General features: G+C 44.2%; 1 protein-coding gene across 9 annotated transcripts in view; it reads right to left on the reverse strand.

Annotated features, from left to right (window-relative positions):
* LOC123381925 overlaps positions 1 to 27,690 on the reverse strand; it is a 234,598-nt gene that overhangs the window by 82,332 nt on the left and 124,576 nt on the right. For 8 of the 9 annotated variants that reach the window (XR_006589527.1, XR_006589524.1, XR_006589523.1 and 5 more), the window contains exon 6: positions 5,309 to 5,446. The gene's annotated coding sequence lies outside the window, so the exon portion shown is untranslated. Of the gene's footprint in view, positions 1 to 5,128; positions 5,447 to 27,690 lie in introns of those variants that run through there. The other variant, XM_045044615.1, reaches the window with a different exon arrangement.

The following is a 27,690-nucleotide window of genomic DNA, read 5'->3' on the forward strand; positions in this document are numbered from 1 at the left end:
CAGGCAGTTGGGTGTCCCACTTCAGCTCAGGTCATGATCTCGCAGTTGGTGGGTTCAAGCCCCGTATCAGGCTCTGTGCTGACAGCTCAGAGCCTGGAGTCTGCTTCAGACTCTGTGTCTCCCTCTCTCTCAGCCCCTCCACCGCTCACGCTCTGTCTCTCTCTGTCTCAAAAATAAATAAACGTTTTAAAAAAAAATGCAAACAAATAAGCTTCATCTTCAGGCCAAGCAAGTCAGAATCTCAGTCGTGAGGCTCAGAATTCTGTGTTTTAATAAGATTCCCTGGTGTATTAATGGTGTCTTTTATTTTCTGTAGTTCTGATGCTCTGACATCTGGGGGCTTGCCGAGCCTGGTGGGCCCCTCCCAGGGCTAGCCAATTCCCAAAGTGAATGGGCAACTCGCCCCCAAGCTTGCTTTTCAGTTACAAACCAACCAGTCCAGAGCCCGCACCGCAACCACCTTCTTTACGGGGCTCTCATTCTCCAGGCCACTGTTCTAATCACTGCACTAGGGGAGAAGGTACCAGACAACTAGGGATGGCCCCTTTGCCCCAGAGACCACTGAAATTACCTAACTAAGTGTAAGCCTTTTTACCCTGGTTCACCCCTTCCTTTCTGAGGAAACACCTAAAACTAGCCACAGCTCTCCCTTCTCTCTCTGACCAGTGACTGACCTTGGGTATGTCCCCCACAGCATGGTGTACTACCTCCTTCTCGGGGGAACTGTGAGTAATAAACCATTCTTTTGATGGCAGTCATCTCCTGATTCGTTGGCCTTACAATACTTCAAACTTTCTATTAATAAACTGCATTTTAAATCACCAGAAGATTTAGGGGTGCCTGCCTGGTTCAGTTGGTAGAGCATGTGACTCTCGATCTTGGGGTCGTGGGTTTAAGGCCCACAGTGGGTGGAGAGAGTACTTAAAAAGATAAAATCTCTAAAACACCGGGAGATTTGTGTGCACGTTAGCAAATGAGAATTAGGGGCGCGTGGGTGGCAGGCAGTCAATTAAGCATCCGACTTCAGCTCGGATCATGATCTCATGGTTTGTGAATTCAAGCCCCTCATCGGGGTCTCTGCTGTCAGCACGGAGCCTGCTTCAGATCCTCTGTCCCTTCTCTTTTTCCCTCCCCTACTTGTGAAACTCTCTCTCTCTCTCTTTCTCTCAAAAATAAACATTAAAAAAAAAAGACATTTGAGAAGTAGAGATTCTCTCCTACCTCTTGCAAAAGAGCTACCTAGACCACAGCTTATCCTGAACTCACATTCCCTCCAGAAATAGGAATAAATCCCACCAGGGAAGGAAGATTACCCTTTCCCTCCTGAGCATGGCGTGAGGTCATTTGTCATTCCCAAGCGTCTCAGGTGGAAAGATGGGGGACACTGACATGCAGGTGATTTGCCCAAGCTCCTGTCCCAGTGTTGATAGAGCCTAGGTGACCAGACTCCTGGTCCCAACCCCAGCAGCACAAAAATAATCACAGAAGCTACCGCTTGTTGAAGGCATTCTAAGTGCCGGCTAAGAAATTAAGCTCTTTTTTCAGAAATGGATTATCCAATTAACATGATAACCCTGTTGGGTAGGTATCCCCATTTCCACAGGAGGCACCTGAAGCTCAAAAATATTGTGACTTTTGTTTATAAATCATGTTAGAGGCACAGTTATTATTCAAACTACTTTCTGATTCCAAAGACATAGCTGTTAATGACTCCAAGATGCATATAAAAATTGAAGATGCTTTCAGCAGAATAGCTTGGAAATTAGATACGGAATTCTAATGTACCATTGCAGATTTTGAAATATGACAGTCATGAATTTTCCCATGATACTCAATGTGGAAAACTGTAATATTTCTTCATTTTTATAAATCGGATTAGAATCTGGTTTACAGCCCTCACACGCCAGACTCCACATGGAATTCAACATCAAGTAACAATGGAAGATTTCTTCCCTATTCTGTTGGGTCTAAAAAAATGGGGGAGGAGTCTGGTCTTTAGAGTATTCTGGTATCTGATGCCCCTGAGAGTTAATGTGCTTTCACTGTCTATGGTCTTTGTGTTTCCTAGTCAGTTTCACCGGCCTTTATCTTCTCCATCCGGGCTTTCAAGGTGCCACCAAACCACATTCATGCAAGGTCTTGCGACCTCTGGCTTGTTGCATCCAAGAGGACCCCCATTCCCGAGGCACGCAAGGGTCTTTTGCCACATTCTTCTCCAGGTCAATTGATTCTTCCTCTGCAACTGCACTAATCTGCAACCTCTCCCTTCCACGGGCTTAATGATGTCAATCCCCATCAACATTTGCACACAGAGGCTTTAGAGTTGACCCTCTGGCTTTTCAGTCTTCCTCCACATTACAAAGGAAAACAAAACAAAATGCTTGTTATGGCCCTCCCCCAAGGAAGCTCAAAGCTAAGAGAAATGAAAGAACTGCTTTCTTTCTTTTTTTTTTTAACTTATTTATTTAAATTCAAGTTAGTTAACATACAATGTAGTATTGGTTTCAGGAGTAGAACCCGGTAATGGCTCTCATTCTTACCTAAGTGGTCATTAACTTGGGGCCAGAATATTAGAGCTAAAAGCAAAGCGACTCTTTTTTAACTCTCTCTGAGATCCCCCTGAGATAGGTTCCCCAGATTGAAACCCTCTGGAGGCCAGCAAGTAAATCAGCAATGCATTATTCTTTTCTTTACCTTTCAAAGCCTAACTCAACGGTGTCTCTTCCATGAATGCTTCCTTGATTATCATTCTAAACAGAATCATTCTTTCCCCTCCCTGTTCTCACAGCAATTTGCTAAATGTCTGCCTTATTCCGTGTTAATTGCATTCTGCTTTATCTAATACAAATTTTTAAAGAAATGCCGGCCACATTTCCTAACTGGATATTTTGGAGTATAATGGTAGGGCAACAGCTTTATCTAGTTCCAGCAGAGACAGAGGGAAAAATTCTTTGGCTTAATAGTCTTAACCATGAGTTGAGAAAAGAGAATCATAAATTTGCCCAAGGTTCAACATATTTCTCAAAACTTTATTGAGCAGAGTAACTTTTGCTGGCTTCAGAGTGATGACAGTCACTCGGGGTAATTTAACGCCAAGTTCTCTTGCTTAAAAACTTAACTTGGACATCAACCAAGTCTATAGAGTTGCATTCTTAGAGTGCCAAAGTACCTCAACCGCTCTGGGAGGGGAGTCTGTCCCTAGGAAATGGTGCAGAACAGCCCAAACAGGAGGGTGATTACCCTGCTGGGTGCCACAGGCTGTAAATCCAACCTTGGGGCTGCAAAGTGCATCGTGGGATGCCAGCTAGCTCAGAGATGCAATCTGCTATAGTGCAGACAGCACTCAGCTGGGGATCCGAGGCATAGGATGCAAAAAGGAGGCATACCCGTGGACCCTTAGCCACCTGCTATATGAATATGCCTCACGGATGTGTTGACTTTCCACTCTGTAATGACCACCTTGGCGCCTTGATCCTTGTACGTCTTTTTCCCACAGTCACAGCTCTTGGCTCTCACCTGTGGGCTCAGCTCAGGTCTGTGACCATGAATTCTAAATCATGCAGGATTTAAGGGGTCACATTTAGTCTTCTTCTCTACATGGCATCGCTAGACTATCACTTTGCTCCTTGACGCGAAGCTTCTGGAAATTCCAAGCCCACTTTTTATCCTTGTCTGGATCAATTTTGCCTCTTTGCCAAATTCTGCAGGGGCATTTCTGGTCCCTAGAGATGAATTCACTGCTTGTTTTCACGGTTCCATCCCTGAACCTCACACTTAAATTTGAGATTCCTTTACCAACTAGCCCCTGGCATTCTCATTCCCTCCTTGAACATTAGCATATGGCCCTCTGCCAGATTTCGAGGTTGCTGAGCTCTACGGGGTGTCAGAAAACCCAGGCACCACCTCTGGTCACTCCTCGGTGCTGTCTGTTGTGTTGCTGCTGCTTGTCTGGGCCTCCATTTTCCTACCACCATAATATTCTAGACTCTTTCATGAACGCACGTTCCCATGGCCTCCTGCTGTTGGGTTGGTTTCCAGTTGGCTGCCCCAATTGGGCAGATCTTTCCCTCCTCAAGATATCAGCCCCCACTGGTCTGACTCACCTCCCACCAGCAGCCAACACCTGGTTTGGGTCGATTTTGTTACATTGGTGTTTTTCGAAATAATCTCTGCAGATTGTTGGTAGACATAACATACACAAAGAGTTCTATAGTTAAATATATTCTTTAAAAAAATTTTTTTTAACGTTTTTATTTATTTTTGAGACAGAGCATGAGCAGGGGAGGGGCAGAGAGAGGGAGACACAGAATCCGAAGCAGGCTCCAGGCTCTGAGCTGGCAGCACAGAGCCCGACGTGGGGCTCGAACTCACAGATTATGAGATCATGACCTGAGCTGAAGTTGGATGCCCAACCGACTGGGCCACCCAGGCGCCCCTATAGTTAAATACATTCTTAAAGAGAACACGTGAGACAGTTAAACGGGACCCTTTACAGGAGGACTTCACAGAGCCTCTAATATGATGACCTTTGCTGATAATATCTAAGGAGGGATATAGTGTTTAGTGTTCTCAAACCTTATTTGACCATGTTTTCCTGGGAGCCTGTTCTTGGGCTGGTGTTCCCTGGAACAGAGTTTGGGAAATGGTAAATCACATTCTTCAGGTTCCAGCCCCATGTTAACCTTGACTTGTTGGCAATAATGACATCTTTGAAAGCCACAGATACAGCCCCCTTCATGGTGCAGTGGAGTCCCGGGGGCTGGTTTTGAATCCAACCTTCTCCCTTTTCCTTTACTGCTATTCACTTGTTCAACTCTTTAATGTTTGTTTTTAAGAGACAGAGAGAGACAGAGTACAAGCAGGGGAGGGGCAGAGAGGGACAGAGATGCAGAATCGCAAGCAGGCTCCAGGCTCCGAGCTGTCAGCACAGAGCCCGACACGGGGCTCGAACCCACAAACTGTGAGAGCATGACTTGAGCCAAAGTGGGATGCCTAGCCCACCGAGCCACCCAGGTGCCTCCACTTGTTCAACTTCTTAAAAACTACTTAACGTACGTACCTCTCCAGTCCTACTACTGCTTCACAAGGTGATTGATACGCAACTGTGTACATTATCATCCACAATGGCTAGCGCTAAGCTTCGTTTATTGAACATTTGCTCTCCACTCGTCGCTGCTCTCAACACTTCTCCCGTATCGCCTCTTTTACGACAACAATCCCATGATGCAGGCGTGATCGTTGATTTGCTCCCCCCCCCCATTTTACAGAGGGGCTACGGAGGCACAAAAACAGCTAAATATTAACTTACCAAAGTCCACCAGCTGATTCAACTGAGATTCAGGCCGAGGTAGTTGGACTGCGGCGACATCGTTCTCAATCCCAGCGCTGTAATTTACTCATATAGCGAAAATAAACAGACATTCTTGCCCTGGTGGCGCTTATATTCCTAGTGGGAGGAAACAGGCAACAAATAAATAAGCTTAGGTCCTGCAGGGATGAGTGCCATGGGCAAAATTAAAGCAGAGTATAGCATATGCGAATGTTACTCTTCTACAGGGTGCCTCTCTAAGGTGACATCTGTGCAGGGGCACCTGGTGCCTCCGTCGGTTAAGCATCCGACTTCAGCTCAGGTCATGATCTCACGGCTCGTGGGTTCAAGCTTCCGATTCTGTGTCTCCCTCTCTCTCTGCCCCTCCCCGACTTGTATGCTGCCTCTCTCGGTCTCTCTCTCTCAAAAAAAAAAAAATGAATACATTAAAAAAAAATTTTTTTTTAAGGTGACATTTGTGCAGGAGGAAGTGATAAGTGAAGGGAAAAGTATTCCAGGCAGAGGGAATAGCAAGGGCAAAGGCTCTGAGGCAAGAGCGCTTTGGACTGTCCACAAAGTAGCAAGGGGCCAGTGTGGATACAGCAGAGCGAGTAAGAAGGAGTAGAGTTAGCAAGATTCAGAAACACAGGTCATGTGGTGGGGATGGGGGTGGGGAGTCGTCAACACGGCTAAGAAATACAGATTTATTCTGCAATGGAAAGTTGTCGGAGGGTTTGGGGCTGAGGGGAGACATTCTGACTCAGATGGCAAAGGCCATTCTAGCTTCTATCGGGGGCGTGGGGGGAGGCAAGGAGAAGCAGGAAGTCCGGGTGCAGGGATCCAGGCAAGAGATGACATCAGCTAGGTGTTAGCGGCGGAGGCGGGAGATGAAGTCAGGTTCTGGAGAGATTAGGGAAAGAAACCCGGCGGGATTTCCTAATGGAGTGGACCTGGGGTGCAGAGAACGATAACTCCAAGAGTGTCACCTGGACACTTGAAGGGGTGCTGGTGGAAGATCGGGCTTCCAGAGGAAAACCACCCGTGTAAGACCCCGTGCGGTGATCACTCTTGCCTTCAGTTTCGCATTAGCGCTGCCTCTGTATGTAAGTAAACCTGCCGGTCGCCTCTCGTCAGAAAATAAGGACACGATCCGATATAATCTCCCCCCCCACCTTTTATTTTGAGCTTCCACGGAACTTCGAATCCGATTCAGGATGCTGTTGAACAGTTCTGGTGTTTCAGAGGGGGCAAAAGGAATCAAAGGCCCATGTTTTCGCTCTTGTACGAGGAGAATGTTCGATAATAAATACGGTTGGGCCTGTGCTTGAGTTCCTGAAAAACATGGGTCCAAATACGGGTCCAGGCTGCCACTAAAGGTGGGGCGAAAGGAGAAGAGACAGAGAGAGCTATTGAAAAGCAAGGTTCTTTAGTGGCTAAAAATGGCTGGTTTGGAAATTCCGCAACAGCACAGGGGCCCTCTCTTAGGAAAGGAGAGGCAACCACAAAGCCACTATCAGGACTTCCGACATCAGGCTGGGCACTGTGGAGACCTGGGTGTTTCCATGGCAACTCTCTCTCGCACAGTTTGGCTGGACCAGCTCTCGCCTGTGACTCAGGGCATCCGTGTGACTCAAGCTGCTCTCCGCACTGCATGAGGCCACTCGTCAAGATCACTCCAGGTGACACTGTTCTCTGTGACGAAGCCAGTTACACAGGGAACAACAGAACTTAAGGAGTGACTGGCTACGCGTTTTCTTAATTACTTGTGTTTTATTTATCTTTCTTTTTTTTTTTAATTTTTTTTAACGTTTATTTATTTTTGAGACAGAGAGAGACACAGCATGAACGGGGGAGGGATAGAGAGAGAGGGAGACACAGAGTCGGAAGCAGGCTCCAGACTCTGAGCCATCAGCCCAGAGCCCGACGCGGGGCTCGAACTCACGGACCACGAGATCGTGACCTGAGCCGAAGTCGGACGCTTAACCGACTGAGCCACCCAGGCGCCCCTTGTATTTATCTTTCTAATGTTATTTACTTCGATCCTAGTGGGTTTTTCCCCCTAAGTCTCTTTGTAATTTATGTGCCCTTAGATACAACAGCAAATATACAACAGAAAGGAAAAATAGGAAAATTAGACTACATCAAAGTTAGAAACTTTTGTGCTGCAAATGATACCATCAAGAAAGGGAAAAGCCCGCAGGATAGGAGGTAACATTTACAAATTGCCTATCTGATAAGGGTCTTATCAGACCTTTATATAAAGAACTCCTACAACTCAACAGTAAAAAGACAACCAAACCAAAAAATGGGTAAAAGGTTTGAATAGACAGTGGTTAATTCTTCACTCCCTTCACGATTTATGCCAAGCCCCCATATCACCTGCACAGCCAGCTCTTTGATAGTTTCAAATAATTGCCTCATTTTTACACATACATAAAGACGGAGTTGGTTTCTTTTTCTTTTTCTTTTTTTACATTTATTTATTTTTGAGAGAAAGAGAGAGACAGAGCATGAGCAGGGGAGGGGCAGAGAGAGAGGGAGACACAGAATCCCAAGCAGGCTCCGGGCTCCGAGCTGTCAGCACAGAGCCCGACGCGGGGCTCGACCCCACGAATCGTGAGATCACGACCTGAGCCGAAGTCGGACGCTTAAGTGACTGAGCCACCCAGGCACCCCAAGACGGAGTTTTTTTAGGGAAAATAATGGATAAGGCAGGAAAAGTACACAAAAAGCAGAAAGAGCTATGACCCCTGGGGGGAAAAATACATGCTCTCTTTAGAGGACGAAGCCTGGAATTGCCAAAATATGGAGAGAAAAGTGGGTGTGTTGTTTCTCATCTCAGGGAATTTAGAAAAACAGCTAAGGGATATGCTGGGGGGTAGCCAGCCTGGAAAGAAAAGAGGAGGGTACTGGGCCAGTGGGTGTGTAAACGTAAGAGATCTGAGAATATTATGCAGATCAGTGAATTTACTTTGAAGATGAAGCAGTGAGGACTGAAGGAAGGGTGGACCCTGGGAACAAGAAGTTACTGTGCAATTGTAGAGGCTACAGGAGACACTGATCTAGAAGCTGAGAGTGTGTGGGTAGTTTGATAGCGATTAAGCTGAAGATAAGGACATGGCAGGGTAGAAGGTTCCGAAGAGGGCTAACTTAGAAAGTCAGCAGGGGGAAGGCTCAAGGCAGAGATGGGCTGACAGATGGGAGAGAAGGTGGAAAGGAGCCCCCGTAGGTGGGTCATGATATCAGAAGGACCACAGGAGGAGCGGATGGGGGAGAAGAGTAGGCGGTGAGCATACCAGCCACCATGTAAAGGATGAGAACGTTGCCCTTCCGAGCCTTGATAGTGAACACACAGGGTCAGTCAGTATCTGGTGAGTGACATTAAGAAAATGCATCAAAGTTATCCTGCATGTAGGACGCCTGGGGGGCTCAGTTGGTTCAGCATTGACTCTTGGTTTTGTCTCAAGCCATGATCTCATGATCTCCCTCTCTCTGAAAAATAAACACTAAATTAAAAAAAAATTTTTTTTTAATGTTTATTTATTTTTGAGACAGAGACAGAGCATGAACAGGGGAGGGGCAGAGAGAGAGGGAGACACAGAATCCGAAGCAGGCTCCAGGCTCTGAGCCATCAGCACAGAGCCCGACGTGGGGCTCGAACCCACGGACCGTGAGATCATGACCTAAGCCGAAGTCGGACGCTCAACCGACTGAGCCACCCAGGTGCCCCTAAACACTAAATTTTTAAAAAATATATAAGTAAATAGACATTAAAAAAAAAGAATGAAGACTTAATTCACCTTTCAGCTTCTGTTGTCTCACCTTTAAAATGAGGATAATATATAGTTTTCGGGATTGTTAGGACTGGAAAAAAAAGTGGGCACAGAGGATCTGGACCACAACAGGGACTCGATCTCTTGGAACTGTCTCCATCTGTGATAATAACTGAGTCAGTTGCAAACACGCGACCTGGGTCTGATCTATAGTGGTGATTCTTTTTCTCTTCCCCCTTTCTTTTTGCTGTGTGTCTCTCTTCCTTGTTGTTTTGAAGTCCCATTTTTAGACTCATTCTTTCTTATGCATCTCTCTCTCTCTCTCTCTGTGCGCACACATTGAAACTAGAACAGCAATTGACAAAGTTCAGATGATCTCAATTTATGAGAACAGCAAAGACTCAGGAAATTTCCAAATGTTGAGCTTGATATAGAGCCTTGGCCAAGTTCCGTATCTGACTCTGATACAACATTTAAATGTTTAGGTAACTGAAGAATTTAGGGACGACTGGACACCAACAAACTTCCTCTAGGAAAAAGAGGTCAAAAGAATGGACTCGGATTCCTTGTTGGATATAATTACCACACTCATGCATGTGAAGGCGTGCTCCCTGGATCATGGTGTGTGCACACATTTATTGCATGTGGGCTAATTTTATTATTTTATTTACTTATTTATTTTTGAGAGAGAGAGAGAGAGAGAGAGCGCGCGCGCGCATGAGGGGCAGAGAATGCGGGGTAGAGAGACAGAATCCCAAGCAGGCTCCATGCTGTGGGCAAAGAGCCCAACATGGGGCTCGATCTCACTGTGAGATCATGACCTGAGCTGAAATCAAGAGTGGGACACTTAACTGATCGAGCCACCCAGGTGTACCCCCCCCCCCCACCAAGGCTTCATTCTTAATAAGCGGCAGATTCTGAGGTTCAAATCTAGCCCCACCACGCTGCCTCTGCTTTTCCCATTGGCCAACGACTTCTGGAAAAATCTTTCCCTGAAAAACTTTCATGCCTTGAAAAAACACAAGATAGTTTTTTTCAGTTGGCTTTCGAGTTTTCTAAAAACATCTATTCTCAGAAGGGCTTAGAAAGTATAATGAACACTGTTAATTGCTGGCCGGTACCCATTCTCCTTTCTTTCTTCCCAGGAAAATACCAGTTCTAAGTACGTCAACAATCATGCAAACCATGGGTCTCAGGAGAATCTGATGCCATTGCCAGTTCTAGGAAGTGGTCTGATTAGGCAAAAGGTAAATCCATCTACCATGCCGGTGACTGGTTCTGGAATGAGCATGTGCCCTAATTCTGGGCAAGAAGACAGAAGGAGAGACCTGCCGGAAACTTCTGGAAGACTGTTCTTTGTTCTGAAAAGAGCCCCGGGGAAGTCACTTGCTCTCCCAAAGGTCACCCGTAAGCTTGATCGTTGTGCCAGCCAGCCTAAAGCCACAGAGGGAACCAGTCTTAGGATGAGACCCAAACTGTGGCTTACAGAGCAGAGACACGGAAGTCAAGTATGTGGTTCCTTGAAAACATGATTGGGCCACTGATCAAGCAACACCGAAGGCCACTCAACACCTGGACCTCACCTTTGTGAGCTAGTAACTCGTGTTTGCTGAACACAAATCTATTTAATAACTTCTTCAAGCAGTTGGAGTTCACCTTTCTGTTTTTTTTACAGCCCCCACCCCACCAATGGGATACTACCAATAATACAGCCAAAATAGCAGTCCATGGTGGAAAAAAGGAGACAGGCAAGCAAAACGTAAAGCTGGAAATAGAGCGTCATCCTCCAGATGAAGGATGCAATTTTCCCTGGGGTAAGTAATCGCACCATATCTTTGGTGCTAACTGTCTTCATTAACTTAAATCGGTGATCCTCCAAGGTGTTGCTCTGGGCCACCAGGCTTCACAACAGCTGGAAACTTGCTAGCAATGCAAATTCTGGGGCCTCACCCTCGCCCTAGTGAATCAGAAATTCTGGGGATGGTAGCCCGACCATCTGTGTTTTAATAAGCCCTCCAGGGGATTCTGGTCCTCGGGTGTGAGATCCACTTCCCTGTGTACCTCAAGGTGAATTTGCCTGAGGAGTTCTCAGTATTAATGATTAGCACTTGATTGGAACTTGGATTTTAGAGGTCTCCATCTTTATCCCAGGCTCTGAACGTCTGGGCGACACAAACACATGCTTTCGGGGTCTTGAGTCATTGAGCAGTGCTTCTGGCAAACTGAATTCTGTCCTTGTTGACCCGAAGCCAATTTGGGGTTGATTAAAACTCCCTTTACTGCTGTTAAGAAACCAAACCTTAAAAAGCGCTGGTCCGCCCTGCAGAGTAAATATGAACAGTTTTATTTGGTACAGGAGGCACATAGAGAAATGTGGTATTTTCTAACTCTTTAAATTGCCACTTCTGGAACATTTTAAATGTAGTTCTGGGCTGGCTCCGATTTTTAATTAATGTGTTTTTTTTTTCCTGGCTCAGTAATTTTACAGTTTGAAAAACAAAATTTGTTTAATATGCAATCAGGGGGGGGGTGGTGGTGGTTAATGCTCTATCCTGGATGAATATTTCTGTAAGCAACCTGGTCAGGGACAATAATTTTAGCAGTATTCTGGGAGCGATGAGTATCATTAACACAGTGTGATCATGTCAAAGGAAAAGTGTCTTTCACTCAGGGAATCTAACATGTGGTTGGTGTCTTGATAATTAACCCATTGCCCTGGAGAAAAAAAAAAAAAGGTAATTAGAAGCAGAGGCAATTAACTTCTTACATCTCCACCCCGGTCTTCAGTCTTCGAAAGGGGATTCCAGAAGGGGTTGAAGGAAACCAAGAGGACAGAAGCAGTTACATTGTATCAGGAGCGCTCATGTGGTTGTTGTGTCAAGAGAGTTAGATGCAGAATGTGGGGAAGGTCTCTCTCTCTCTCTCTCTCTCCCCCTGTGCCCCTCTCCTCTGCTTGCCCATGTGAGCGCTCTCTCTAAAATAAAAAAATAATAATAACTATTCTTGTGTTTAGAAGCTCTGCTCTGCGTTTAGGAATTTTTTTTTCTCATACGGCATCCTTGCCAAAATCTTCAGCACCTGCCACATTTCTTCTCCAGGAGACCAGATGATAAGATAATGAGGCAGAGCCGGGCTTTGAAGAATTTTCGGTGGGAACCCAGTAATCTTTGGCCTTTGTTTTCCTGTCTCTAAAATAGGGAAGAGCATGAACACACTGGATGTCTGAAAAAGTAATGTAAACCAGAAAAGCAAAGCATAGGCTCAATAGACTTAAGGCTTCTTCCTGCCGGGGGTCCCTGGGTGGCTCAGTCGGTTGAGCGTCCGACTTCGGCTCAGGTCATGATCTGGCGGTTTGTGAGTTCGGGCCCCACGTCGGGCTCTGTGCTGACAGCTCAGAGCCTGGAGCCTGCTCCGGATTCTGTGTCTCCCTCTCTCTCCCTCGCGTCCCCTGCTCATGTTCTGCCTCTCAATAATAAATAACCGTTAAAAAAAAAAAAATAGAACGCTTATTCCTAAAAGGGCTGAAACTTGAATGAAATCACGATGCAATGCATTCCCCAACTTGAACCAACAAAGATATCAGATACCTAACAACTTTATGTAGGTAAAGTATTAAAATGGATATTGAGACTGTTCTAAATAATGCATTCTAAGTACAAAATGGGAGGAGAATGAGTTACTCCCTAAAAAAATATATATATATATATATATCTACTTCGTACGTGGAGAATAATCGCTGTTTCTCCTACAGCCCCAACGTAACAGTTTGCCATGAGAAGTTCAGCACAGCTGTTTGCCTTATTTCTTAAATTTTCCGGTTGCTCAGGCTAGACTTTGCCCAGCCTCTTGTATCCTTGCATCTGATAGTTTATTGCAGGTAAAACGGGTCCCAAATTATGCTGGACTTAGAGTATCCTACCGGTGGAGGGAAGGGGCTTGCTAGTGATGAAAATCTAGAGGTGTTTCCGGTTTCAGAGAAGCTGAGATAAATACCCTCCACCCTGACTTTCTCCCTGAGAGCATCTATAAAATCTGGATAAAGAGAGCAGGGAGTAGCTAGTCAGGGACTCGGGGAATTAAGTCGCAGGAAAATGGGAAAAGACTAGAATGTGGACTGGTGTATTTCCGTTTTGTTTTTCCTTCTGGGATCCTTCAACGTGGAATCAAGGAAACCTGAAACCAGTGTGGATCACTAGACAGGCGTCTTCAGGAGAAGCCCCCTAGGTCTGTATCAAGGGGTGGAAATCAAGTACCAAGCAGCAGAAATGAAGTATCTGAACACTCAAGAGATGGGAAATCTTCCATTTTTCTATTTTTTTTTTTTTTTGAGAGAGAGAGAGAGAAAGAGAGAGGGAGCAAGTGAGCGAGGGGCAGAGAGAGAGAGAATCCCAGGAGGGGCAGAGACAGAGAGAAAGGGAGGAAGGGGAGAGAGAGAGAAGCAGGGCTCACCCACAAGCGGGACTCGAGTTCACAAATTCACGAACCACGAGATCATGACCTGAGCCAGAGTCAGATGTTTCATGACTGAAACACCCAGGTGCCCCCTCCCCCCCCCGCTGCCATTTTTCTATTCTCTTTAAATTCATTTCTGGGACCCCTGGGTGGCTCAGTCGGTTGAGCATCCGACTTTGGCTCAGGTCATGATCTCACTGTCTGTGAGTTCAAGCCGCGCGTCGGGCTCTGTGCGGACAGCTTGGAGCCCGGATCCTGTTTTGGATTCTGGTGTCTCCCTCTCTCTCTCTGCCCCTCCCTCACTCATGTTCTGCCTCTCTCTCTGTCAAAAATAAATAAACATGAAAAAAAATTTTTTTTTCATTTAAAAAATAAACATTAAAAAGTTAAAAAAAAAACCAAACAAAAACCCACAATCTACAGAAGCCTGGTCAGAACATCAGCCAGTGGGTTTGCCTCGCAAAACATGTTAGAAGTTCTTCAGACAGAAGGAAAATAACATAGACCAGAAATTTGGATCTATGGAAAAGAAGGAAGACCATCAGGGAATGAATGGATAAAGGTAAAATAAAACACGTATTTTTCTATTCTTCATCGATGAAACGGATAACGGGTTTTTTTTAGTAATAATCACAACAATGTATGGATTATCTATGCATATATATTATATGTACACTTATGTACAAGAAAAATAAACGACAGCAAAAATACAAGGGGCCGGAGGGATGAATCAGGAATATTTTTGTTATAAGCTGTTTGCACTACCCACGCAATGACCTGGTGTTATTTGAAAGACATAAAGGAAGAACAACATACATGGTAAGTATCTGCATAAACATAATGGTCTATCCTTTAAGGTTTTAAAAATATGCTTGATGCCTGAAACTAAAAATTATACACACTCTCTGATGGTGGCTTTTCAATGACTGTAGATGTAATACACAAGACATTTGCAAGACGAAGGGAAGCGTATCATGGGGCCTCAATGGTGGTAAGATTGATACATTCCATTTGAAATGGTAAAATATGGGGGCGCCTGGGTGGCTCAGTTTGTTAAGCGTCAGACTTTGGCTCAGGTCATGATCTCACAGTTCATGGGTTCAAGCCCCACATCGGGCTCTCTGCTGTCAGCATGGATCCCCCTTCGGATCCTCTGACTCCCTCTCTCTCTGTCCCTCCCCTACTCTCCCCCTCTCTTAAAAATAAATAAACATTAAAAAAGAGAAATGGTAAAATATATACTCTAAGTAGACTGTGGAAAAATATATATGGATATTTTAATCACGACAGTATCTACTCAAAAATTATACCAAGAGATGTAGTGAAAAACATAGTACATAAATTAAAATGGAATACAAAAACATTCCAGTAACACATAATAAATCAGGAAAGGGGAACAAAGGAATGGGGAAAAAAGGAACAAGCAGAAAAGATAATTAAAATGTAGATCAAAATCTTAATGTACTAATATTTTTCTTTACATATAAATGCATGAAACACATTGATTAAAAGACAAAAAAATATCAAAATTAACTAAACACGGGATTGGATCATGCAGCCGAAAGGACTCAATATAAATATAGTAATATAGGCAAGGAAAAAGCAAACATCTAGAAAAAGGTATACTATACAAACAGTAAACAAAAGAAATCTGTAGTGGCTATATTGGTCTATATAAACTTCAGCACAAAGAAAATTACCAAGGATAAGGAATGATATCACATAACAACAAAAGGACCAGTTCATCAAAAGACACAAGAGTTCTAAACATACATGCATGTAACAACAGAGATTCAAAATACATAAAGCAAAAATTGACAGAACGAAAAGGAAAAAACAGGCAAATCTGCAACGTGGCTGAAGAGTTCAGCACTAAGTAATTGATAGAACTGGTAAATTAAAAAATTCAGCAAGAATATAAAAGAACTAAATAATTCCATCAACTGACTATGTCTCATTGGCATTTGTAAAGCTTTCCACTCAACAACGGCCGAATACACATTCTTTTTTTTTATTCTTTTTTTTAACGTTTATTCATTTTTTGAGAGACAGGGAGAGACAGAGCGTGAGTGGGGGAGGGGGAGAGGGAGGGGGAGACACAGAATCCGATGCAAGCTCCAGGCTCTGAACCGTCAGCACAGAACTGGACATGGGGCTCGAACTCACGGACCGTGAAATCATGACCTAAGCCAAAGTCAGATACTTAACCAACTGAGTAACCCAAGCGCCCCAGAATATATATTCTTTTTAAATGCACATGTAACATTCTCCAAGATAGAATATATCTGACTTCATAAAACAAACCATAACAAATGAAACAGAACTGAAATCATACAAAGTATGTTTTCTGCTCATAACAGAACTGACATAGAAATCAATAACAGAAATAAAAAAGAAAAATCTCCAAACACTTGGAAATTAAACAATATACCTCTAAATAACCAATGTGTCAAAGAGGAAGTTTTAAGGAAAATTAGAAAACATTTTAAAATAAACAATATGAGGGGCACCTGAGTGGCTTAGTCATTTGAGCATCCAACTCTTGATTTCAGCTCAGGTCATGATCCCAGAGTCATGAGATTGAGCCCCATGTCAGCCTCCATGTTGAGTGTGGAGCCTGCTTAAGATTCTCTCTCTCTCTCTCTCTCTCTCTCTCTCTCTCTCTCTCTCTCTCTCCTTCTGCCCTTCTCCCCCAAATTGCTCTCTCTCTATCTAAAAGAAAATAAAAAAATAAATAATGTGAAAATACAAAAGTCAGAAACTACAGGTTGTAGCTAAAGCAGTGTGTAGAGGAAAATTATAGAATTAAATGTACATGCTGAAAAAGAAAAGTTTCAAATCTATCATTAAAACTTCCTCTTTAAGAGACTAGAAAAACATAGCAAAATAGATGTAATATAAGCTGAAGGAACTAACTGAAAACAGAAAGAATAACAATAGATAAGAATAGAATCAAATGCTGCTTATTTGAAAAGGTCAATAAAATCAATGTATTTCTATGAAAACCAATAAAGAAAAAAGAGAGAACAGATACATTACCAATATCAGGAATGAAAGAAATGATCTTCCTATGGCCAGGAAGTCCACAAGTTTGGTAACTTGGGACAAAGCCCTTAGATGCTCATTTTTAGCAACAGGTTAAAATAATCAGAACTGACAACTTTCCAGAGTATATACTATATGAATTAAAATTAGTCCAGCTATGAGAAACACTGCAAATCAATGTAGCACTGGTTTGAGGAAAGTGGAAATCTGGGACTAGAGTGCCCACGGCTGGATGATGTTCTATTATATTAGTCACTGGCTTCTTTTATTCTTGCTTCTCTACCATTTATGGCTTCTTTCTCAAGATCACCTCACGGTTCAACATTAAAAGCAAACCGTTGAATATCTATTCCAACTCACAGGGAGAAGGAAGGAGAGGTAGGAAGCCTACGTTGAAGGACATCCCCCAGTAGCTGTATATTTTTTGCATTTCCCTATAAAACGAGGCCTCCACACTTGAACTATCCACACTCACTGATCTTGACCTCTCCCCCTCCCAGAGACACATCAGCTCAGATGTAATTCTCATCTAAAAGCAAGGCACTATTGGAGTGCCTGGGTGGCTCAGTCAGTTAAGCATCTGACTCTGGACATCAGCTCATATCATGATCTCGCTGTTGCGGGATCGAGCCCTGCAGTGGGCTCTGTGTGCTGAGCGTGGAGTCTGCTTTGGGTTTTCTCTCCCCGCCCCTCCCCTGCTCGTGCACATGCTCTCTCTCTCTCTCTTTCTCAGAATAAATAAATAAACATAAAAAAAGATAAAAACAAGACATTATGCACGTGGGTGCAATTCAAAATGGAGCACGTCACGGGTTCTCCAAGCTTCTAAGAAACCGAGGAGTCCTGCTCTGCTCCACAACCCTTCCCTCACTTCTCCTGCCTCTTTTTACCCGCCCCCCGCCCCCCGCCCAAATGCCTTCACCCTCTCCCATACCCTTCATCCAATCCACAAGTGGTTCCTTTTGAGCGAACCTTCAAAATAAATCTTGAATTCTACCACTTTTGGTCTCTATTCTTATACTTTAATCGAGGCTACACTGACTCTTGGGATCCATCTTTAATTTTTCATCTCTAAAACAGGACTCAAAACTCTCAGAGGTCTAGAACAGGGATTGGCAAACTTTTTCTCTGAAAGACCAGATAGTAAAGATTTTAGACTTTGCAAACTATACAGTCTGCTCCAAGTACTCCGCTCTGCCATTGTAGCACAAAACAAATTGTCGTGGCTGTGGTCCAATAAAACGTTATTTACGAAAACCAGCAATGGGCCACGTTTGTCTCCCACAAGCTGTAGTGTGCCAACCCCTGGTCTAGACTTTTGCTGTGGGAGCTCCCTACAGCGTGTTTCATAGTCCTGAAAACACGGTGTTCAATCTTCATCATGGCTCATTAGAAACCAGCGACTTTTAAAGCTCATTGTTCTGTATCATTTAAAAATATGGCCACGCATGTTCTTCCATTTGTTCACAGATCTGGAAACATACGTCGCGATGACTTTTTCTGCACAGTGCTGCAGTGTAATCATCCTTAATGCCTGAAATCAATATCTCTTCATGTCTGACCTTTCTAGGTAACGATCTATGTGACAGAATTGCTCCACACATACTCATTTCATCCCTACAGGAAAACTAAACACTCTAATTAATGAAGCCTCTAATGAAACCTTTTCCTTCACCCTGAACTTTAGCTGAGAATATAAGGACAGCCAGATTGAATATGAATGAAGCTTGCGTGTTTCCTTCTGTCGGAGAGCATCTAAAGACTCAAAATGAAGTTTGTTCCCAGAACAAACTTTTCCAGGATGAAAAGGAGTTATCCACATCTTCACGTATGGATGATATACATATTTATGGGGGAAAAAAGGGAGTAATGGGCTGGAGATGAGGAAGAATGGAATAAGAATGGAATAAGGAGTGCCATGGTTCATGGGTTAAATCCAACGCAGAGACATGTTGCTTGGCATTTATAGTTGTTTTGAACAATTTGAGCCATCACAAACAAGATCAGAACATTTTGCATTTAAAAATTCAGATATCCAGCTTATCTTTAAAAAATTAAGTATTTCTGGCAACACAAGGACCAAACTATTCCAGAGCAATAATAAGCTAGACCTGAATGGTGACCCACTACTTTTAGATGGAAAGTATTTCCTACTTTCCCACAATCCCCACTACTCCCTATTGTCTACCTAACACTGGAGCAGAGTGTCAGTTGCCAATTATTATTGTCTCCCCACTACATTTTTCCTATAGCAAAGAAATATTTTTTTCTGTGCCCCTTTCCCCATGAAAAGCATAAAAAATAGAGGGTTGAGAAGACCATGTCATTTATGGAAAAGTAGAAGTTAGGACTCATTTATGCTGGCTGTCTGGCCACCATAGGCAGTTGAAAGTTTTACTCTTGGGCAGGAGGAAGAGCTCAACCAGGAGGCTGGGGCTGAGTTCTAGTCTTTAGCTCTGAGTTAGTGCAAGGGACCTTCTGGGCAGGGTACACGCCCTGGCTTGCCCTCAATGTGTCCTCCCAAAATAAGGGGCTTTGTATAAGTTAGGGTGTTTTGATGGCAAGGAAAAATAAAGCAATTAACAGGAGGGTATCAGATGCCATGGAATTGATTTGAAAGCAGAAATGATAAGGAGCTAAAAGCACTAGAAGGAGCTTGGCAGCAGCCATTGTAGAAGCAGACCCATAATAAGAACAAACATTGGGCAACAGTGCTGCCCAATGGCATGGATGAATCCCAGCCATTTTATTTGCCTCTGCCTTCCTCATTCGCTGTCCAAAGTTCCACTGTGTGATTGGCAATGCTTAGGGGTAGGCGGGCTTTTCACTGGTAGCATTGGGCCAGCAAACAGGGAGAGCTGGGAGAAGGAAATCCAGAGGCCCCTTCTATCTTCCACTGCAGAAGAGACACCAAAACCACCCCTGGGGTGGGGGGGGGAAGGTAAATCCTCGAAGGGAAGTTGGGCGGCTACTGGAGCAGGATAACATATGATGCCCAGGCCAAAACCCCAAATGAATGCCCTCCGTTGGATTACACAAAATCTTATACGAAACCTACATCTAAAAGACACAGTGGTTCTGTCTGAAGCAGGAAGAAGATGCAAAGAGTCCCCTATTTACTCTCTGACCCCTCACTCTGCCTTAGCATGAAGCAATTCCACTGACCCAAGATCTCCCTGAAGCCCAGAGCAAAAACCACGGGACAAGATCATCTGTATCATTCCTTGAAGCTGCAATTTTGAGATCTGAAGGGCAGAAAAATTACTTGAGTTTCCACCGGTCGGCTGGGCTCAGAGACCCTAACTAGGCGATGTCTACAAGATAAATCTTGTTGGCCAACCAAGCCATGAGAATTGTTCCCCTGGGAAGTGTAACGGCACCAGTAAATCATTCTCATTGACTACTGATGAGAGGGACCGGCTTCCAGGTTGCTACTATCCGAGGCAGAAACTGGAAACAATGACCTCAATGTTAACAGCTGAAGGGCTGATCATCGACCCCTGAGCCACCGGATTCCTCCACACGCACGGAATGCCTCCACTGTTGGATTCGAGAACGTCTCTGTGGCCTGCCTCTCTCACACACAACAGTATGTCTTTATCCTTTGTTTAACATGGCAATGAGAGATGGGAAGAAAACAGGACCTCGTGGCCTCATAGCATGAGACACCGGCAGGAAGAAATGAGGAATGTGAGGAAAAAAAAATATATCATATTTACCAAAGATTTGTTTTGAATAACCAAATAATAACCAATAACCCCAAGCCACTTGGGGTAGCAAGCAGCTGGAAGCATATTATGAAACTATTACCATACTGAAACAGAACTACGCTTAACAGCATACCCAATCATGCGGAAAGCCCCTGTGGCGGAGATCATTAACTCTTTGAAGAGTTTGGAAGAATTTTTTGTTTCCATTCTGGAAATATCCCAACCTCACACCATTCTGTTTACTAAGTCAGGGTTTATATAGAGGGGCGTTGGAAGCTCGGTTGATAGATCAAAGTTTTCTCCTGCAAACAGTCTTGCGTATTCCCTCATTTTAATTTGCTCTTTATACGTGAATGTGCCTTACTGTTGCAAGTGAATTACTGGTAAGACACTATAGATCTCAAAGGGAACTGAGCCACTGGCGGAGCTTAGATTTGACACTGCCAGAAGTGTTGTCTCTTACCCAAAGAGTTCAAGTCTCCAGGGAGATACAGTCTCATCATCTCTTCGGAAGTCAGGGACTCCTGACTTCACCGATAGTAAGGGACATTGCATAAGCATCTGATGAGGACGGGTTTCTGTGATTGATTCTAGGGCTCCGTAACACATCAAGTCTCCCTTCACACGGTCTCCAGGCTGCCCTGTCCAGCACAATGTGTACGTCAAATGGGAGATCTTAAGAGCAAAGGAGCCAAACGGCCCATCCAGGGAACACACCTTCAGATACCTGGCCTGTTGTTTGCGTGTGTGTGGGGAGGGGGGGGTGTGGGGGGGTGTTTATTAAGCTTTCCAGGTGATGTTGATGCAACTCATCTCTGGACTAAGTTCTGGGATCCACTGTGTGTAACTGGAGTGATTGGAGAAAATATATATCCATCTATGTAAATGTAGTTGATTAAAGCCAAAGCCACAGTCACAAAATCCAACATGATGTAAGACACAGAGAGCAGAGGAAAGAGGAAGGCACACAGAGGGCAAACACAGTAACCATCTTGAAACCTGGCTATTCTGATGTCAAATGACCTTTTACTAAGACCCGTTTGAAACACAATCCTCAGTTAACTTGCAAATCTCCCATGTTGAAAAGGCTCAACAGGAAGTATTGAAACTGGGGATGCCTGGGTGGCTCAGTCGGTTGAACGTCTGACTTCAGCTCGGGTCGTGATCTCACGGTTCGTGAGTTCGAGCCCCACATCGGGCTCTGTGCTGACAGCTCAGAGCCTGGAGCCTGCTTCCGATTCTGTGTCTCCCTCTCTCTCTGTCCCTCTCCCCCTCACGCTCTCTTTCTCTCAAAAATAAATTAACATTAAAAAAAAAGTATTGAAACTACATAGCTAACACAGGAAATCAAAGATTCCTTATATTAAATCTAACCTAAATAACAATTTAACCATCTTTCTCACATTCTTTGTCTTTGCAAGAAGGCTCCGCTGTTGGCATTCTTTTGTAAAAATTACACTCATGCTGCATTTGCCAGCATGCATTGGACAAATCATTCCAAGGGTGACTTTTTATCAAATTTGTCAGTGTGCTCTGCGAACCAGAAATCATCTTGTAGAAGGCGGAGTGGACGACTGGCTAGTGGTGCATGCTTAAACAGACTGGGGGAACCTTCTAGACTGTTCTTCCTCTGTTTTGTAATTAAGAAATTTCCTTCAAAGAATTAATGGTTTTGCTCCATGCTTTTCAATCCTGGCCATATACAGAAATCTTCTAGGGAGCCTTGAAAAATTCTAAGCCCTTACCTCAGATACTCTGATCCAGTCATTAGTGTTTATAATGGTGCTTGAGAGATTCCAGTGTACAGGCAAAATTGATGACCACTGCTTTAATTAAAGTCTCAAAACTTGGGTATCAGTAACAACAACAAACTCACATTCAGGGAGTATTTCAATCTGTTAAAAACTTCTTATGCTTTGGTGTTTCCAACGGTTTTGTTTTTTCTGAGAGGCACTAAGGTCAGGTTCCCAGATAAAATGCAAGATGCCCAGCTAAATTTAAATTTCAGTTAAATAACCATCATGGAACACACTTACAACAACAGCAACAACAAAAATTTCTTTATCAGAAATTCAAATTTTCCTGGGTGGCCTGTATTTACTAAATTTGTCAATCCTGTCCTAAAGGTCTCAGAAATAGTAGAGGGAAATTTCTAGTCGAATCAGGACAGGAAAGGAACCATGGACATCTGTTGGTTTGCCTGCCATCCATCCCTCATTCTTTCTGTAACCACAGTTTAATTTTCCTTAAGGAATAATCCTCCCCAACCCCCCCGTCTATGTGGTTTGGGTGGACACATGAGCTAGACCTGCCAATCGGAGATGTCTGTCTTCCTGGCCAGAGTGATTCACACAAGCATGGCGGACGTTTAAACCAAACCAACCAACCAAAAAAAAAAAAAAAAATCATTCCAGAACTTTTGTGTGATTATGGGGGAAGAGGTACCCTTTCTACTAAGGTCACTGAGAACATAGGTTACAAACCTGAAGCTACTGGTGATCTCCTTACCACCATATGTGAAGGATATCCCTGAATAAGGTCAACAAGAAGAAGGAAGAGCTAAGAAATGAAGAGAGACCAAGCCCTAATGAGCCTTTGGACCCAGTTATGCCTGAAATCTGTACCCGGCAGTTTTTGAGATGGCAATCAATTGATTCATTTCCTTAGCTCATACCCACTTGGGTTCGTTTTCTGCCATTAGCCCCCAAAAGAATCCTGAATAATGCATAGAATGAGTACAAATTGAAAAGCTCGAATGGAAAGATACGCTTTCACTGGCCTCACTACATTCTTTTTTTAGCCCTAAGAAATGGTTCTTCCAAATGCCCCCGTATTTGATGACTCTCAGTATCTATCACTGACCCCCACTGTTCCTAATCCAATATTCCCTTCTCTGTACCTCCTCATACTTTGTCCTTTCTATCATGGCACTTTCTCGTACATGATAGCCATTTAATCACAAAGCCGTTCTATAGTTTTGTCTTTGTGTTCCCAGCCAGGGTCTGGCACAGCTGAATCAGTGCTTGTCAAATTAAATTGACTGTGTAGACAGACCATGATGGTGATGAGGATGACGATGATGATGACGACAATGATGATGGTGGTGGTGGTGATGTATTCAAAAGCTCTGCTGAGCCATAGGCTTGGCCTATGCCAGAAGGGAGGGAGGCTGTGGAGGAGAGAGCTGGCTGAAGTCAGGCGGACCATTGCTTCCATCCACCACCCCTGCATGTGCGGATTAGAGATAAAGCTTCAGATTTTGTGTCTAATCCAGCATTCGATGTCATCAGGTTTTGGTTTACCCAATTAATCTGTGCCACATATACTATTCAACTTATGCTTGCATTCTAGAGTTCAGCAACAATGGAAAATACATTTCCAGGTTATTTCCTTATTTGGTGTCCTTCCTGAAAACGAAATAAAGGATACAATCAGTGGTTTCTTCTCCCACGGAAGTGGTCCTTAGTTATTGTGATATGCCATACGAAGAAACAGAGAGAGATTTTTTTTTTGAGAGAAAATATAATAATGGCATACACCTTGGCTTAACGGCAAACTATGTGTTCACGGTCAGTGTTGACATCATTGACTATTGTTAAAAATTATGATAACTCTTGGGAAAATGCAGGGGAGGAAAGCAGTGGTCTGTGAGAGGAGCCAAATTTTCATTCACCGTAACAGAACAGTAACGGATAATGGCTGTAATTGACAATGTGCTGATATATCTGCTTCTAGGTATTTACCACCACGGAGGCAAATGTCAGAGGCAAGAACCACGAGTTGGAAGTGGTTGCTGCGGGGGCTGGAACGGGGCGGGGAGAGTGCCAGGGGACACAAAAGCGAGGTAAGGAGTGTTGGAGGGAGGACGTCCTCTTCCTCTTTCCACAAAGAGTTTTACTCTACGGACGATCTCCGATAGGATGGAATCTGGTACGGAATGGATTGAAATGCGTGACAAGCCTAATGGGATAAAATGTTGCTCAGAGGTTGGAGTGAAGGACCAAGGAGTCCTCGATCTCCCATCGCCTAATTGAAGGATCCGAGTCAGTTTTATGGCTGTGTCTCCAAGGATAAAAGGCAAAAACCAGTCATGCTGAAGAGTTTGGAATGACGTGATCCCTGGCTTCCCATTCAGCTTGGATGCCATGAGGACACAGTGTCCTGAAAGCATGACATTTGACTCTGTCTCAGTGTGTATCTTTGGAGACTGGCACCAAAATCTCTTTTGAACTCCCTTGTGCTTCATTTCACCATGATGAAAATCAGTCCCCTCTCAAATTAAACTGACTACAGCCTCTTGTCCTCTACAGGGGGCCTCAACCTTGGCTGCTCAGAATGCCATACTATTCATTCCTCTGAAAGTGCCTTCCAGTAACCAACCTGACTGTTAATCTTAGAAAACAGACTGGTAGTTCTTGAAGTCATCTATTAACAATGACTGAAGCCTTAATCTGGCGGGAATCTCTCTCCATCAGGCAAATCAACTCTTTGAAGTGGCACGGGGGTGCCATGGAGCCCGAGTTCAGAGGATTCCCTTTGAGGGGGTAGCTTCTCATCTCGGGAAGACATTACAGGCGACGTCAATGGCTGTCGGAGGATCTTGACTAGAAGCTGCCATCATTGCAAAGCTGAGATAAAAAGTCTCCATGTTCCTCTTTAGAACTGCCCATCATCCATTTTCTCTGGAAGATTTGCTTGCCAGTTAGCAAAACCTTCCTGAGCAGTCGTGACAGGGGGTAATTTCTGAGGAAGAGAGCTCGTGACACAATTCTTTTAAATAAAGAGAGTGGGGAAACATGGGGAAGAAAGAATGCTTCAGAGGTTTGACTTCAAATAGCATGAAAGGTAGACAATTCTAATTTCTTGTGTGAGTTCACCTAGCGTCCATCTCCCGGCCTAAAGGAGTCATCGGCGAAAGATAAATTCATGGGAAGTCTCCAAGTATTGCAATTCCACGGATCCTGGACAAATTCCAGGGAATCTGAAGTTCTCATGGAGAAGCTTGCGTGTTTGTGAGCTTCCCTTCTCTTCACAGAATCAAATGACCATACGTGGTCGGAGCACATTTGAGGCAACACAGTGCACCCCTCCATTCAACAATACCCCTTCATGCTTGGTCTTGTTTGAACTTTAATATATCCAGTGATGGGGAGCTCTCTGCATTCCAAGGAAACACGACCTTTTCTTTGTGAACAGTCCAACCTGCTGAAAAGTTCTCTACCGGAGTTTGAATAGAATCTGTTTCCTAGTTTTACTGCCTAGAATAATACGGTGTCATTTTAACTCCTCCTCCTTCTCTTAGTCATCCTTCAACTAGAGAGGGCCACCATATCATCACTTCCCTGGGATAAGCAGACTCAATATTTCCAGTTGTTCCTTACATCAGTTGCTTTTCTTCTTCTTCTTTTTTTAACGCTTAATTATTTTTGAGAGAGAGAGAGAGAACGAACACATGTATGAGTGGCAAAGGGGCAGAGACAGAGGGAGACACAGAATCACAGAATCTGAAGCAGGCTCCAGGCTCTGAGCTGTCAGCACAGAGCCTGATGCAGGGCTTGAACTCATGAACCGTGAGATCATGACCTGAGCCAAAGTCGGATGCTTAACCGACTGAGCCACCCAGGTGCCCCCCTAAATCAGTTGCCTTTCAAACAGGGTTCTTTATCATGGTGACTCCCCCTGGACAGTCTCTAAGATGCTACTATTGCATTTAGAAACTACGGCAACCATCCATGGCAAAGTGTGTTTTCTCTTGTATTTCCCCAAGCCAGTGTCTTAATCTTAAGAAGAGTGCAACTTGGGTTCGAGCTCCGTGTTGGGCTCTGAACTGACAGCTCGGAGCCTGGAGCCCGCTTCAGATTCTGTGTCTCCCTCTCTCTCTGCCCCTCCTCCACTTGCTCTCTCTCTCTCAAATAAACATTAAAAAAAAAAAAAAAAAAAAAGAAGAGTGCTACTTGGAGTTATACAACCCTAGGGGTTCTGTGAAGGTATTATTCGTGGTATACAAGTGTTGTAATTATAAAGTAAAGAGACCACTTTGGTTCCTTATCCAATAAATTTCAAAACAAAAGGCAGGAGCAGAAGAGTTAAAAGAGAGCAACAAATACCCCACGGAGCATTTGGTCATGACTTCATGAGTGCCAACAGAATTTATCCATTCAATTAGCAAGTTAGCATTGATTGGAGAATAACTCCTATGAAAATAGAAACCATTGGGCACCATGCTAAGCACTGTTTGCTATTCTTGGGAATTGTGCTGTTTCCCTAGAATGATGCACATGTCACCTAGGACCTCTGAGACACAAGTAGTTCCAAGCAGGACAGCCGGTCTGTAGCTTTCTCTTTTCATGTTGTACAACAGCACAAATGATGGTCTCACACAGGTTCTGGGTGGGCCTCTAAGACCGATCTGTGTTTCACCCCTTACGATACGTCTCAGGAGGTACTTGGTACGTATGAGTTGCCATGTCCAACGGCTTCAACCCTTTCACACTGAATTGACTTGTCTAAGAGGTTAAAAATCAGTCAAACCAGTGTTGACATGGTCTTTGATTCTCTTCCCTCCAAAGACTAATTTGACTAGCTAGACTTCCATTGATCCCCGCCCCCCCCACCCCTGCTCCCTTTGCCAATATTGACACTGGAGGACAAACATTGTCTCGGGAATAGATGTGTCCATTTGCCTGGGGCCTGGAGCCCCGGGTCAGTTATGTTAAAACCAGACACACCAGCGGAGGTTAAAAGATAAGCCCCCAGCGTCTTGAGCTGTGTTTGCTGTTTTGACAAAATAGACAGCTTAAGCACGTGGAGGACAGTTCATTTCTCCCGTCAGTGTCACCTAGAAGACAGATGTTTTTGGGAACAAGAGCCAGAGATCCAAGAACCTGGGCGCAAGACCAAGCCATCTTGTCCACCTCAGCAATTGAGAGAATTGACTCCGAGCACTCGTGTTGCCCAGGCCGAGCACTCGTGTTGCTCAGGCTGACTGATGAGAGGCCTGCAATCAGAAATGCACAGCGACAGGAATGTGCTTTTCATCCCCACAAAGCATGAAAGGCAGCTGTTTGGCGGTGCTTCCAAACAGAAGGCTGGGCAATCAGTGAGTCTGGGACCCAGCAGGACTTGCGGCGGGGGGGGGGGGGGGGGGGGGGGGGGGGTTATAACAGTGGAAGCATCTGGGACCTTCTCACAGATTTTTGTCATCTTACGTGGCCAATTTCACAGCATCGCTGTGAGAAATGGGCCCGGACGTGGTACCACCCTACAGACTCACACATCGACGGCTTTTCAAGGGCGCCATTGATTTTCTTGTGTTGGGTCTTGTGTTACGTCTTTCTTTCAGACGCACTGGTCTGAAACAATTTCATGGTTTCCGGGTAAGGAGGAGAAAGAGTGCAAAGCC

Source organism: Felis catus, chromosome E1, assembly GCF_018350175.1.
Source record: "Felis catus isolate Fca126 chromosome E1, F.catus_Fca126_mat1.0, whole genome shotgun sequence".
Taxonomy (NCBI): Eukaryota; Metazoa; Chordata; class Mammalia; order Carnivora; family Felidae; genus Felis; species Felis catus.